The sequence below is a fragment of the Ambystoma mexicanum genome, chromosome 7q (genome assembly GCF_040938575.1).
Source record: "Ambystoma mexicanum isolate Mex_15411 chromosome 7q, UKY_AmexF1_1, whole genome shotgun sequence".
Taxonomy (NCBI): Eukaryota; Metazoa; Chordata; class Amphibia; order Caudata; family Ambystomatidae; genus Ambystoma; species Ambystoma mexicanum.
Window position 1 is genome coordinate 476248371 of NC_090941.1, and position 14584 is coordinate 476262954.

Below are 14584 nucleotides of genomic sequence, written 5' to 3' on the forward strand. Positions count from 1 at the left end.
TTGTTAATGGGTCCTTTGGCCCACACATGCACTGCCTGGGGGGGGGATTGTTAATGGGTCCTTTGGCCCACACATGCACTGCCTGGGGGGGGGGTTGTTAATGGGTCCTTTGGCCCAGTACTCACAACTGCATATTTACATGTGGCATTCATGTTTGGGCACTTACCGGCATCTGCAGGTGGGCTCACTCCTGCCTCAGCCTGCCCAATCCCATGGATTCCCTCTAGGTGGAGGACGCTGCTGCAACGCTCCTCCCATGCTTGCAGCCTCAGTGGGGAAGGGGGTCCTCCGCCTGTCCCACTGCTGCGTTGGCGGTGCGTGGAAATGAGGTTGCGTACCCTCAGCCTCAGGTCGTCCCAACGCTTGTGGCAGTCCTTCACGCTCCTCACTGCCACGCCCACAGCGGTGCACTTGCGTGCAGCTTCGGCCCACACCTCCTTCCTCCGCTGCTGTGTGGCACGCCGTTGGTCGGCGCTGAACAGCATCTCAGCATTGTCCACAATGTGCTCCACCAAGACGGTTAGCTCCGCCTCGCTGAAGCGCTGTTTGCGCTGCCTCTGAGCAGGAATCCTGGCAGACATGCTGGTGGTCCCTTTTGGCTTCTCAGAGTCAGGATTGTGCTTGTGCTGGCTCTGGATGGCAATGGATTGTGCTTTTATATGATGGCCGCCTCTCTGTTTCCTGTTTTGGCGATCATGGTATTTCCGGTTCCGTGTCCGTGGCGGCGGAGGCGGAAACGGGTTTTGCGCCACTTGTGGCTTCGTTATTTCCATTTCCGTGGGGTATTCCGTGACGGCGGTAACAACGTTTCCGAGTCCGTGTGGTGCGCGCGACCGACAGCGTGTAATCGTGCGGTTTTTCCGCACCCTTGCGGACACGGAAACGTTTTTACCGCCATCACGGATTTTGCACGGTCCCGGACTGGCAGGTTGTAATGAGGCCCAATGTATCTATATATGACAAGTGCAGAAATAGAGTGCATATTTCTTACAAACTGTACACGGAGCTTATGAATGTTACTGTTCATACATTACATAATTAACAGTTTGTACATTACACAATTAACATTTCTCAAAAAACTCCTGTCAAAGGTGCTTCTCATTTGGCTTTGTCTGTTTTAAGGTGTTGTATAAATATACACTTTTCATACGTACAGTAGACAGAGCATATGAGTTTTACAGTTCGTACATTTCACAATCAACAAATAAAAACTCACATTAAAGGCAAGTAATAGCTGACTTTGTCAGTTGTAAAATGATGGACTACATGTACACTTGTCATATGAACTGTACACAGAGAATATCAGTTTTACAGTTTGTACACTACACAATCAACATCTCCTAAAAACTCACATCAAAGACAAGTCACATCTGACTTAGTCAGTTTTAAGGCAATGTAATAAATGTACACCTGTCATACGAACTGTACGCAGATCATATGAGTTTCACAGTTTGTACATTTCGCAGTTTACATCTAAAAACACATCAGCCAGGGCTGATTTCACACATGTGTCTACTACACACAACATGTGAACGTACTACACCAAATATAATTTACTAAACAATGGACATAACATCTAAAAAGATAACATACACTAAATTTAAAAAGGATTAAAATATTTACAGTAAAATCTTAGCAACATTTACTTATACAAATAATTTATACATAGCATTTGTAGTTATTTCACTGTGTATATAAAAATGCAAACATGTAATGTGTTCTAAATTAAATGTAGTAAATGCAAACTGTAAATACTAACAAAAGCAGCACAAATGTAATGCATATTAAAAACAGAAACTTAAAAACAAATTTACACACAATACAACATTACTTTCACGATAAAGCATTTTAAAGCCACAAAAAATAGTACAAAACAAAAACATGGTGAATTAAGGTTACCATGTTTGATTTTAATATAATATTGTTTTAAATGTATTAAAGTTTATTATGTTACATTAACCTTATTATTTCTGATGTTTTTAGACTTTTTTTGTTGGTTTAGCCTAAACCGTTTTGTAATGTTTTTTCAAGTAATATAGATATAGATATGGAGAGACAGAGGAGGCATTGTATGAAAGATCAAAATGATATGGCAAATGTGAAAATGCCACAACCAAACAGCCCAATTTAAATATTTTAGGTATGAGACCACATAGAACTTGTGGAGACTGAGGCCCTCTCAGGCGATTGCTGGGCATCTCTGAGAACAATCTTCAAATGAACCACCCCTTTCAAACCACTTCCCAGAGCAGCAAGTTGCGTAGGTTGGTTGACCTGTGGCAGGGTGAACCGTAAACGGCTCAATTTACTAGACAGCTTGCCTTTCATAAAGCACTGAACAGTCGCCACTCCACTGGAAGCCCTTTTTATAACAAGCGGGATTGGTTTTATGTCAGAAAGGTAAATTTGCAACAATTTCAATTCTTACTCTGCCAACATATACATGCTATTTTTCTCATTGATGGGTTCATCTCCCAAGTACTTCTTTGACCAAACCTCTTAACCCCCTTTGCAGCCTTTCCCTTTCCCCTCTTCTTTTATTATTCACTCTTTTGCCTACTTTTCCTTTCCTTACATATCAACAAAGTATGTCCGATAGCACCCTATCAGGTGCACATTTGCACTCTCTCAATAACAGACGTCATCAATTTCGCCACCTATTGTGAAAAGAATTACTTCAATGAATATTCGAAAAGAGATTCCTGAAATAATTCCTCAGCAATCAATAAAGAAAAAGTATAATTAATAACATTCACACGCGGAGTTCCGCAGAGTTGAGCAGTCCTGCAGCACCGGCTGTCTCTGAGTCTGCTTTCCAGTTCGTTTGATTGTGGGAGGACCCACTAAAGACCAGCTGTTTCGCAGAGCGTAACGCGGAGTACGCAGAGTTCCACAGAGGTGAGCAGTCCTCGCAGGCTGAAGCAGGACAATGCAGGGGGTTGTCTCTGTCGGTTCACCTGAAAGGAGAGAGGGGGAACCATTTGAATCGTCTGAACCAGCCAGATGTCTCCGGAGTTACTCAAAGCTACTCCCTCAATGGGAAAGAAGATCGCCGCCTATGAGAGGTAAGAACACGGTGGCCCCCCGGAGAGGCTGCTTGTCACCGACATCCAATGTGACAAACGCCATAGTAAAGCGGATAAACTGTATGATGAATCCGACGGGCAATCTTTGCTCGTCTCAACGGGGACTCAGGCGGAGGCAGTGGTCCTGCCTGTGACAGCTTCATCCCTGACACTGCCTTCAGCGCATGCGATGCCCGACGTGTTTGCCTGCAGTACGGGCCGGAGTCCCACTTCGGCGAGAGGTTTGCTAGCCGAGCCTGCCGTAGGGCTGACTGGGCTGGCCCTTTCTCCGTTCCCGTTCCTAAACACAGGCGGCTTACATAGCCCAGGTACGAACATGCAAAAGGGAAGTGAGGCCAGTATTTTTGAGAACGCCCGTATTGGCGTGGCTCCACCCTCCGGACTGTCTACAAAGTCTACAGAGCACCAGTCTCTTCACTCTGAACGCGGGGCAAGCAGAAAACCGCTGGAGCCCAATCTGGTCTCTGGGACATATAAAGTGTCTACGGTAAAGGAAACCCAAAGACTCTGTATACCACCCATGCCCGAAGTCCAGTCCAGGACTGTCGGGGAAGGCAGTGATTTTTGCAACGGCACAAATACATGCACACAAGGATCTAGCCAACCTAAGCCAACCAACAGACGATCGAGCCACAACAGTGCCTAGCCCCTTAAGACATGAATCTTCCAACATGGAGCTCAAACCTGTTTCTGCCAAAAACGACAAAATCTCTAGCAGTGACCCTGACCAGTTGGATACATCAGAATCTACTGGCGAAATAACTACAAACACAAAAAAGGCTGCCTCATTAAAGGGGACAAAAAAGAATATATAACAAAAAACAAAATGGAAGGACCCCATGAGTAAAAGGGACAGAAAGGCCAATACTCAAAGAACTCAGTATGGGCAGATATAAAGAAAAAAACCTGGGCTCCAAAGACACGAAGAAACCTAAACTTGCAGCAAGCAAAAAGGCGATTGTCGGGACACACGCCTTGCCAAACCCTCTGATCTCGAATGCTCTACTCAACTTCTTTAAGAACAACAGTGTAAGCGAAAATTTAATTCAGAAACTTTCTGATGCATAAATCTTGGAAGTGGTAGATGGGATTCTACCTGCCAATAAAGCCATGAAATCTGAATCAGCAAAAACCCAATCCCATGAATGTGCAGATAATGGGCCTCGGGTGGCTAATAAGTCTATCGATGGCCCACTGGAAAATGAATCCAGCCCCTTGAAATCAGACGAGAATGGCGACTCAACACCCACGCAACCAAAAGCAAGTGAAATCCGGCATCGACAGCAGCCGGAACAAGTGGGGGTTACACCACAATCGGAGCCCACTGAAGGTTATGAGAAACAAGACATTAGTGATCCTAAGGCTTCAAATAACCAACAACCTGAACAACATGGAATACAAGTAAGCACATAGCCCAATCTAGTGCCCGACAACACATGTGGCAGCACTCCAAATGAGTAATTGGATCGGCAGCGCAACCAAGCACCCGGCGCAAGGGCACAAATGAGCATGCAACCTTGGGCGAAAATCCACCTCCAAATCTAGAAAGGGGTGAAAAGCCAACACAGCCAAACACAGATGGGACAACTCTAAACATAAGTGGTAGCAGAACTCACCTGGAACGCCCAATATCATCAATACCGCTTCTGGGGAGTATGACACTTGAAATCTCAGCGCAGCACTACCATCCCTCTCAATGCTTGGACTCACAGCAAACACTGGTGAAGCACAGAAGACAGCGAAATCGTGATTGAAACGCAAAGAGCGTCGCCCAACAAAAAAACAGGCATGACAACAATTATGTCGGCAATTACGATTGCGCTTGCCCCCTTTGGCAAACTCTATGAAACGATAAATGAATCTACAAAAGACAATACGACGATCCTGTGTAAGATCCAATCAAAACTCGATTTTATTGAAGGATATATAACAGCCGTAGAGGAAAAAAACGCTGAGCATGTAGCAACATGGGAGGCAAAATTGGCCTTCATGGAGGCAGAACTTAAGGACTCCACCCACAAAAATAAGACCCAAAAAAGGGGTATGGAAAAAGCCACCCAGACGAGCATGGACAAGTGGAAAGGAAGAATGGAGCCAATCTTCAACAAACTCAAGCTGACAGAAATCCGTGAAGCAGAGCCAGCGAAAATTCAGTCCCCTATCCCCCATATAAAAACATTGGCGTCACTCCCCAATAAAAAGCAGAGTGTAGGTCTACGATTGGCAGGAGACGTCAGTGCAGTCCACAAAAAAAAGGCCCCCTCAGAGCTCAGCAGGGGGGAGGACATAATTGAACTGATACCAAGCCCAACAACGCCTGAATTGAAACCTTCAAAAATTCAAAAAGGGCCTCAGCCTGTGGTGAAATCACAGAGAACAGCGGAAGAATTCCTTACAGCAAGTGCACTAATCGATTTATCAGAGCACCTTGAACTAGAGCCACGGTCGGACAAATCGCAAACTCAATGTAGCCAGACTACGGCCTCAGAAGGAACCACTGAAGGGCCTCAGAGGGAGCCAGCACTCATCAGTGATGTAAAGGGAAAGATCCCTGTGGACAAAACTTCGCTAAATAAACCAACAGGAAATTGTCAAGAACACGCAAAAAAGGGCAGGATTCAAGACAAAGACGTGCCGTAGCCAAGAATGGAACCTAGAGGTGGGTCGACTCCACAAAAACGAAGAGCTCAGCAATATTCTGAAGAAAGAACAAGAAAGACATAGGGATGGGAGAGACCCGCGAATTTAGACAATTCAGTAAAAGAAATCAGAGTGTTTAAACTAGAGCAAACATCGTGCAGAAGTAACTACATGATTCTAAATAGGAAAACGGTCCTAAGAACACTAAGCAAAATAGACTGTTTACAATATTTGAGAACAGACGATTTTATTCTAATTGAACCTTACCATTGAGATCAAAAGGCAAAAACCTACCTGCACATTAAAGGCAAGGCGCTTAACGGAGTCTCGGATGAGGAATATAAAGACCTAAAACAAGCAGGTTTTACTCTGAAGGAACTGCAAACATCAAAAACAGAACCAAGGCCTTTGACCAAGAAGGATAGTGGCGAACAAAAACGCTGCTATATATCGAAAACCCAAGACCTGTACAATCAGACAAGCTATCACTATGAAGAGGATAACCACCGTCAAGGTTTTCGTGACCAACGAGAGCCAAGAAGGGAGACCAAAAGAGGTAGAGAGAACTACACCACAGAAGAGAAAAAGGACTCAACAGCTTGGAACATCGATCAAACCCATGACCGGAGGGAGCGCTCAAGAGCCCAAGAACGTACTCAGACCACACAGGGGAAAGGAAAAAGAGTAGAGAAAGAATGCAAGAAAGAAGGGGTAAGGTGAGCTAATCCTTTAGAGAGCTGGGAAAAAAAGACACCAAATGGCCCATGGAAATGGCTAAAAGCGGCCTTATACCCAAACCACGACAGATAGCAATTACCAGGAGAGGCGACCAGAAAACAATCTCCTCCGACTTGTCTACAAGAAATGCCGCCGCAAAAATGTTTGTCAATGGCCTTGTGGAACACGAGAGGCCATCTAACCAACCCGGATAACCTGGACCTCGGGGCATTTGACACATTATGCCTCCAGAAAACCTGTTTAATGGAAAAACCGTCCTTAGATGGTTTTGAGATTGAATTTTCACCTGCAACAAAAGGCTTGTTTGGCTGTCCGTCATCAGGTCTTCTAGTAGCAATACAGCTGGGTTCAGGGATCACGACCGTAAAAAAAATAACAGAGTCGTATAGTATCCTGGCAGTTTTAACATCATGGAGCGAACAAGATAGCGGCCATACAGGAAGTAGAACATCACTGATCGCTATCATAACTGTCTACTGGAACCCCCAGAAAACCTCTACAGTACACTTCTGCAAACAACTAGCAAAGGTGATTGACGACATCTCCGTGGAAGATCCTATGACACATATAATTATATGTGGAGATTTAAATGCAAATTGCAACAGCACAACCGACAACACGACGAGGAGGACGGTACAAAGCTCAGCGGAAGTAAGAGGAGCAGCCTGGATGGCCCTTATGAAATCCAGAAACCTACACAACGCTGCATTGGTGAAATCATGGGAGGTTACGACGCCCACATGGGAGAGAGGCGACTCAATTGCAACTCTCGACTACTTCTTCATTTCCCACAGTTTATTGCCTTATATAGAAGATTACTCGGTCTCTAAAACCATAGAGAGCGACCACAATCTTCTGGCAATAGCATGGAATCGGCATCCCCAGCTGACAAAAGATATAATCACTTGGTAGAGGTGAACAACCAACAAACCCGTTTACGCTTAACAGCCTCTAGCATTGATAGCATAATGGAGAACTACAAAAGGGGAACACGGAAAAATGAAAAAAAGACGGAATGCCCAGACTACTTACCTTTCCTATTGCAGTATAGGGTGAGCACGAAGGGTGGCAAACCAGCCGTAACTCAAAAGGGCCATGTACGATAGAGCCGTGGTGGAAAAAAGAAGAGCATTGATAAAACTGAAAAGACAATCAACGACTGTAAATATTCCTATGGCTTGGAGTACATGGTTACTGGAAACCAGGAAATACAAATCATGGCTTCAAGGACATAGACTTGCGATGTACCAAAAGGATGTGGAGGAAATGCTCCGGACTCGGTGCACAAAAAAAACTAGTGACTTCTGGGCCCTCATCAAAAGACCAGATAAGGCGGTGGAAAATCGAACCGGCAACTCAGTAAATGAAGAAGCATGGGCCAAGTTCTTTGAAAACCTCTATATGGCCCCGCCGGACCATAAACCTCCATCCCAAACTGATTCAGGAACCCCATGGTTCAATCTATTCTCAAAAGATGACTTAAAGATCGCCATCAAAAGACTTAAAAATTCAAGAGCTCCGGGCCTGGATGGTCTAAGTAACATCGATCTCAAGCAGAACGTAGAGGAATGGACAAACTTCATTAGTATCCTCTTTGATCACTGCAGACAAACAAGAGCCATTCCAGCGTCATGGACCAAAGCAGAGGTGGTACCTATATTTAAACTAGGAAACAGGGTAGAACCGGACAACTATCGTCCCATCGCACTTCTTGACATAATAGGAAAAATCTTTGCAACCCTCCTTCTAGGCCATTTCTGTACCTTGGCCAGAATGTCACCAACCAACGATCCATTTCAAATGGGATTCCTAAAAAATGAAAGTACCACAATTAACATCTTAATGCTAAACCTCATAAAACCAAAGGTCAAGCAAGGTTCCCCAACAGTCTTTTTGGCATTCGTAGACCTGTCACAGGCTTTTGACAGAGTGGATAGGCAAATACTGTGGGCCAAATTGGAAAAATGGAAGTGCCCGAGGGAAGTGCTTGAGCCAGTGATGGCCCTTCACACGAACACAAAGTTAAGAGTTTGTCTAAACAATCAAGACCGGCTATCAAGAGAAATACCCTCAGAACGCGGAGTGAAGCAGGGCTGCCCCTTAGCCCCAGTGCTATTTATTGCCTTTTTGGGGGACTTTAAAGGAGCAGAATTATCTATCAGATCCTTCCCGCCCAAGTTGGGAAATGTCAACATATCAGGCCTGCAGCTACAACTCACCAACTTGGCTCTATACGTGGAACTAAACAATCTAAAAATAAACAAAATAAAACCAAAGATAATGATCCTCGGAAAGTAATCCTCAAAAAACAAGTTAAATCACAAGTGGTCTTTGGACAAAATGAACATCGAAGTGGTACCGAATTTCAAATATCTGGGAGTGTTCATTGACCACTCTGCGAATGAATCAAAAATGCAATTAGCACTATGGGAAAAAGCAAAAAATCTTGCGGCCCAAATGAAGATGAACGACAGAAAATATGTCAAATTTTCATTGGTCCCAGTGATACAGTTTTACAAAGGAAAAGTAGTTCCAACCCTCACCTACGGAATGGGTGCAACTTTAAACATGCCAACCGCAATCTGGTGGAAACTAGTAGGATACCTATGGAAATCTGTACTGGGTCTGCCAAATTCGGTTTCAATGGTGATCATCAAGCAAGATTTAGGTCTGCTATCCCTGGAAGCAACAGTGCTGCAAAGTGCAATGCTATTGTTAAGGAACACTCAACTATCTGATACTCCTTCCGATTTACAAGATCATTGCGAGTGAAATAGCAAACCACCATTTGACCATCTTAAACGCCTGGGTAGACCAACTAAAGGATAAGCTGTTTGAGATTGCGTGTACAGAAGAGGACCTGAAAACAAACCCTGTAAGAGTAAAATCTAAAATGGAAGCCCACGATTGGATCGATACCCTTGATAAAGAACAGGCAAACAAACTTACAAAGCATCTCTGTCATGATCTCTGCTTCCAAAAGATCAGGACTTGCCCGACTCCCTTGGAAGCAGACCATAACCCCGGTTCCGAGTGCCAGCCAGTCCCAATTGGGACCTTTTGGACCCTGTCCTGGCGCCAGTGGCACCAGGCTCATAAAGATGCCTAGTCCCAGAGCTGGAAGCGCCGGGCTCATAATGCTTGGGTGGACTTACCTGCAGCAGACCATGCTGCTTACTTACCTGCCAGTTGAACCCCTGATCCTCTTCTGTTTGGGACTACTTTTCCTGTTGGGTGGGGCAGGAGCCACTCCCTAGGTTCAGAACACTGGAACTCTTCTGGAAAGCAGGAACTCTTTTCTTACCTAGGTGTGGCTGTGGAAGGAGACACCTAAGCACTACAGGAGGCTATTTAAACCACACCCGATGGATGAATCTTGCTTTGCGTTATTCTGCATTCTCTGCAGCAGAACGCTCATCGTGTCTTCTGCTTCTGATCCTGGGCCTAAGGGAACAAAGGCTTACCATCCTGGAATCCAGTCTTCAGCAGCACCTGTAAAGACAAAGAAAGAACAGGTTAGCACTACGGTCTTCAGTGGCAGCGCATCTCTTACCTGGTCCATCGGCTGTCCCCAACACCTCGCGCTGCATTCCGGCATCTGAAAGACAAAGGCTTACCTACTCTTCGCATGCTCCGGAGGTCTTCGCACTGCATTCCGGCATCTGAAAGACAAAAGCTTACCAGCTCTTCGCACGCTCCGGAGGCCTTCGAGGCTGCATCCCGCATCTGAAAGACAAAAGAAGGTGCTTTTAAAGACATTGGGCAACTTTATTACTCACGTGCCATTACTCCTTCCCACGCCGAATCCAGTGGGTATTCCAGCACCCTTCAGCTTCTCTAAAGCTCCGAACTTGTACCTGCAAGATAAAAGGGACAGTTAGTGCGCATCGTGAAGCAGGCTACAAGCGCTTACTTACGTGCTTCCAGGCGCTGCTATTCCTCACGCGGGTTCGATCCTCAACTCTCATCAGCCCGCCATCCGCCATCGCCGGAACCCTGCAAAACAAGAGATATCATTACAAAAGACTTTTAAGACATTTGAAGTGCCCAGAACTTACCGTTCGTGCAGTTAACGACGGACAGCAGTCCTCTGAGGTCAAGAGGCCTGCACCCTTATCCAGTGAAGAAACTGGTTACGGCACCCTGCCCCGAGGCAGATGGAGAGCTCGGCGTTCACTTACCTAAGGTGAGGGTGTTAACCTTTGGGGTTCTACAGGAGAAGAGAAAGGGAAGAGGAGAGAGGCACCCAATAACCCCAGTTCATTAATCCCCTATTTTCTATCTGCAGACATCTTACTCTTCGAGTCAGACATACAGTGCACAGAGGTCCAGCCCAAAGAGCCAACCATGTGTTACACATCACCTTTGAAGATATGGCATTCACCCAGTCAAGACCGGCGCCTCGGCGGGAATCAGGTGAGCGTTACAATCTCCCTCCAAACTTCAATAAACTGAAAGTTCCACTGGCCTACTGCATCAAATTCCCGAATAAACAGCTCAAGAACTCATACATGAGAGCACGCCTAAGTCTACTCCCAACTCGTGAAATCCAGGCGATTAGGCTACAAACAAACAGCAACGAATGTAGATTATGTGGTCAGATAAATCAACCTGAAACTCCAAGGCATCTCCTGCTACAATGCTCAGAGCTAAGGGACGTAGGAGCTACTTACCTGAACAGCCTGTGCACAGACTTTGTGGGGAAGGAAGAAGAAGAAGAAACCACATGGTGGAATAGGCTGATGTCGGGGGGAAAAAACGAAATGGACAATAGCCACGGTAAAATTTCTAGAAAGTGCCTTTCAAAAGATCAAAGCACAGACGGACATAGTGAACTATTGTCCAGCCGGAGTTCCGTCTGAATGACTAAATCTGGACTGAAATGAGCCTCAAGTGAGGGTTTCTTCTTGTCTTCTCCTTCTCATCTTTTCTTCTTCTCTTCTTCTTCTTTCTTTTTTAGCATAACCAGCATCGTTCTTGTAAAAATTGCAAATGCGATTAAACACAAGTAAATAAAAAAAAAAATTCACAAATGAAATTAATAGCAACTGAATGTTATGTGAACATTTTAAGAACAGTTTAAGAACAGCCAGTGATTAATCTGTAAACCATATTATTAGTTTTACTAATTTATTCAAAAGCAAAATGAGGTTCAATCAGTGCCACCTTGAATATTTCTTAAATGCTACCTTATGTAGTCAAATAATGGTGGGATGAACAATTATCTAGAAATTCAAATATAAAGTCACAAAAATGTTCAGATATTCACAAGGCTAAATACATCACATAAATTAAAAAATATAACAATTGGTGGTAATAGACACTTAAAATATTTAGCAGTTGGCAGTCGTCCTCGTGGATTAAAAAGCATACAGTCTGTATAACAATTGATCTAAAACATCCATAACTATGTATCTACTTCCCATCAATGCCCATGATTATTGACATATCCAGAGGACGTTTGAAAACTTGTGTCCATAAAGATAACCATTGATATTCCTGCAGTACGGCAAAACGCTATTAAACAAGAGCATTCTCCATAAAAAAGATTAGCGCTACAGGACATGGTGTTTTGTTCGGTCCTTCTGGGCCGCTGATGAACAAAGTAATGTAAACAGAACCACCATAAAAGGTAGGTTTGATAAAGATCAAAAAATGTGAAAATATAAATAAAAACAGGAAAGAACAATTACCAACTTTGCAAAACAGCCCAGAAGCAATGCCACTACCGGGGAAAACTAAGAAAATTATTTATAACAAAAAATGTAAACCCTTACTAAACACATGACACAGATAATTTGAAGTAAACGTAGAGAATAAACATTAACAATGCCACAATGTAGAGAACACAGTTAAAGTCAAGTGCCAGATTCATGCCCCTTGGACTGAAAGTAGATTAAGTATGAATTCAATAAATTCCACATTGGTGTAGCATTTGTTGAAAATCACCTCCTCTCTGAGGTAGTCACTTGTTGCAAAAACAATGTGTTGACTGTAATTGTGCTACGGAATGATGTAACTCTAAAAATGAGTGGTTCTGGGTTCATATCGTGTGATTTCAGGTTCTGGGTATATATTTGAGATTTATGCTGAGTCCATCTTGTCTTAAGTTTTCTGGTAGTCATACCCACGTAGAATAAACCGCATGGACATTTAAGACCTTAGATGACAGACAAGCACACGTTGCAAAGTCCTGTAACTTGATCTTCTGGCCATTAAATGGATGAGTAGTAGTCAAACCTTTGATAATTCTGTTGCAATGTTGGCAAGAGTAACAATGAAAGGTACCAATTTTCACATTTTTCAAACGTAATTCTTGAGCTTCTTCAGCACATTCAGCCCTAATCAGAATATTTCAGATGCTTTTTGTATGCAAAAATTAGAGGCTCCATAAATAAACTCGATGTTACCATGTCATTTTCAAGTTTTTTCGAATGCTTCAAAATATTTTTTTTAATATTTAATATGTATTAACATAAACCAGGCCAACATTATCTTTGGGTGGTTTACTCTTCAACAAATCGTCTTGTCACAATGATAACTTATCTGTCACCAAATTGAAAGTGTGTTCATCATACGATCTAGATGAATTTAGTGATATTTTATTTTGAATCTTCAAATCATCATGATCAGTAATGTTTTAACCTAAACAGTTGACTGTAAGGTAAACCATGACTAATGTTCGGAGGATGAAATCTTATAGCTTGTAGTAAATTGTTGCAATCAGTACGTGGAGTATATAGAGATGTGACAAACTTCTGTTCCACATAACGTACTTGCTTGGGTATCCAAAAAGTGAATCACATCCTGATTCATATTCGTAGTAAATTTGATACGATCAAGGAACAAATTGATATGCTCAAACAATGTCAATAACTCGAGTCCAGTGCCACTCCAAATATATCATCAATGTCTGTAAAGTCTCACTTTGGGTTAGTACATGAGTCTCACAGTAATGCATGAACACATTGGCATATGTGGGAGCTATCCTTGCCCCCATAGAGGTATTCTGTATCAATTTCAATAATGACAAAAACATTCTTTTTGCTCCAATATTTTCAAATTTCAACAAGAACCAATGCATTGCAGAGATACCTTCATTGTGACAAATCGATTACGTCCCAAGTAAACAAACAATTCTTGTGCAGCCTAAATTGATTTAGAGTGTCTTAAAAAGTCACTTGTGTCCTTCAGACTTTTCATGGCTGAAACCATAGGTCATCCAGGAGGATTCACCAGAGTTTTGTGATTCTTTGGTAAAATGTAAAACAGAGGTCTAATGGGATGCAAGTTAGTCACAAAGCACTTTGTCTGAATGGAAATCCATTCCTGATGTTATTCTCCTACAAAACCTCTTTAATTAGTGCCATTACATGGTGTCGGGAGAAAATGTAATCACATGTAGGCGTCAATGCCATTTAATCAACGTAAATGGTCCTGAATGTAAGCAGAAGAATTCATGACGACAAGGGTTCCACCCTTGTCTGCAGGTTTAAATGTATGTTTTTTGTTTGTTTTTTTGTGTCAATGTATTTAATAATTTTAATAAACAATACATTTGTCATTTACAAGATCATACAATATGTTATATTCCAACAACCCTTCAAGTCCTGTTAAACTCCCAACCCCCCCATCCGAGTCCTACCTGTAGTCTGTTCCGCACGCCGTTGTAGATCTAGCATACTCGCTCCATTCTCGACCTGTACTGACTAGTCCGTGCTTACGACTTCCTTTTGGCTGAACAATGTAACTGTCAGCTCTAGCCATTGCATCTTTTGCGGGTTCTTGTTTTTGCTCTCCTAGCGCCTGCTCCCATACCGTTGTTTCCACTGTTGACCATTTCAGCAGGACTTCGCACCATGCTCAGTACTATGTCTGCCTTCCATCGTATTGCTATGATGCGTTTTGCCAGTACTTCTATAAGGTCTTTGATCTTTCCCGTCGCTTTCTCTTTGGTACCCCTCTTAAACAGCCCTAATATGCATGCCTCTGGGGATTAAATATTCAGCATTACTCCTCCCAAGGCTATCTTGCTCGCAGTGCACTTCCAAAATTCCTGTATAGTGATACTGTCCCAAAACATATGTGTCACACCCGCATTTTCTTAGTTGCATTTGGGA

General features: G+C 43.3%; 1 protein-coding gene across 5 annotated transcripts in view; it reads left to right on the top strand.

The window, feature by feature from the left end:
• The window catches only part of NAA16 (N-alpha-acetyltransferase 16, NatA auxiliary subunit), a 2654788-nt gene that overhangs the window by 1804427 nt on the left and 835777 nt on the right, over positions 1–14584 (top strand). The gene's annotated exons all lie outside the window — the stretch shown is intronic.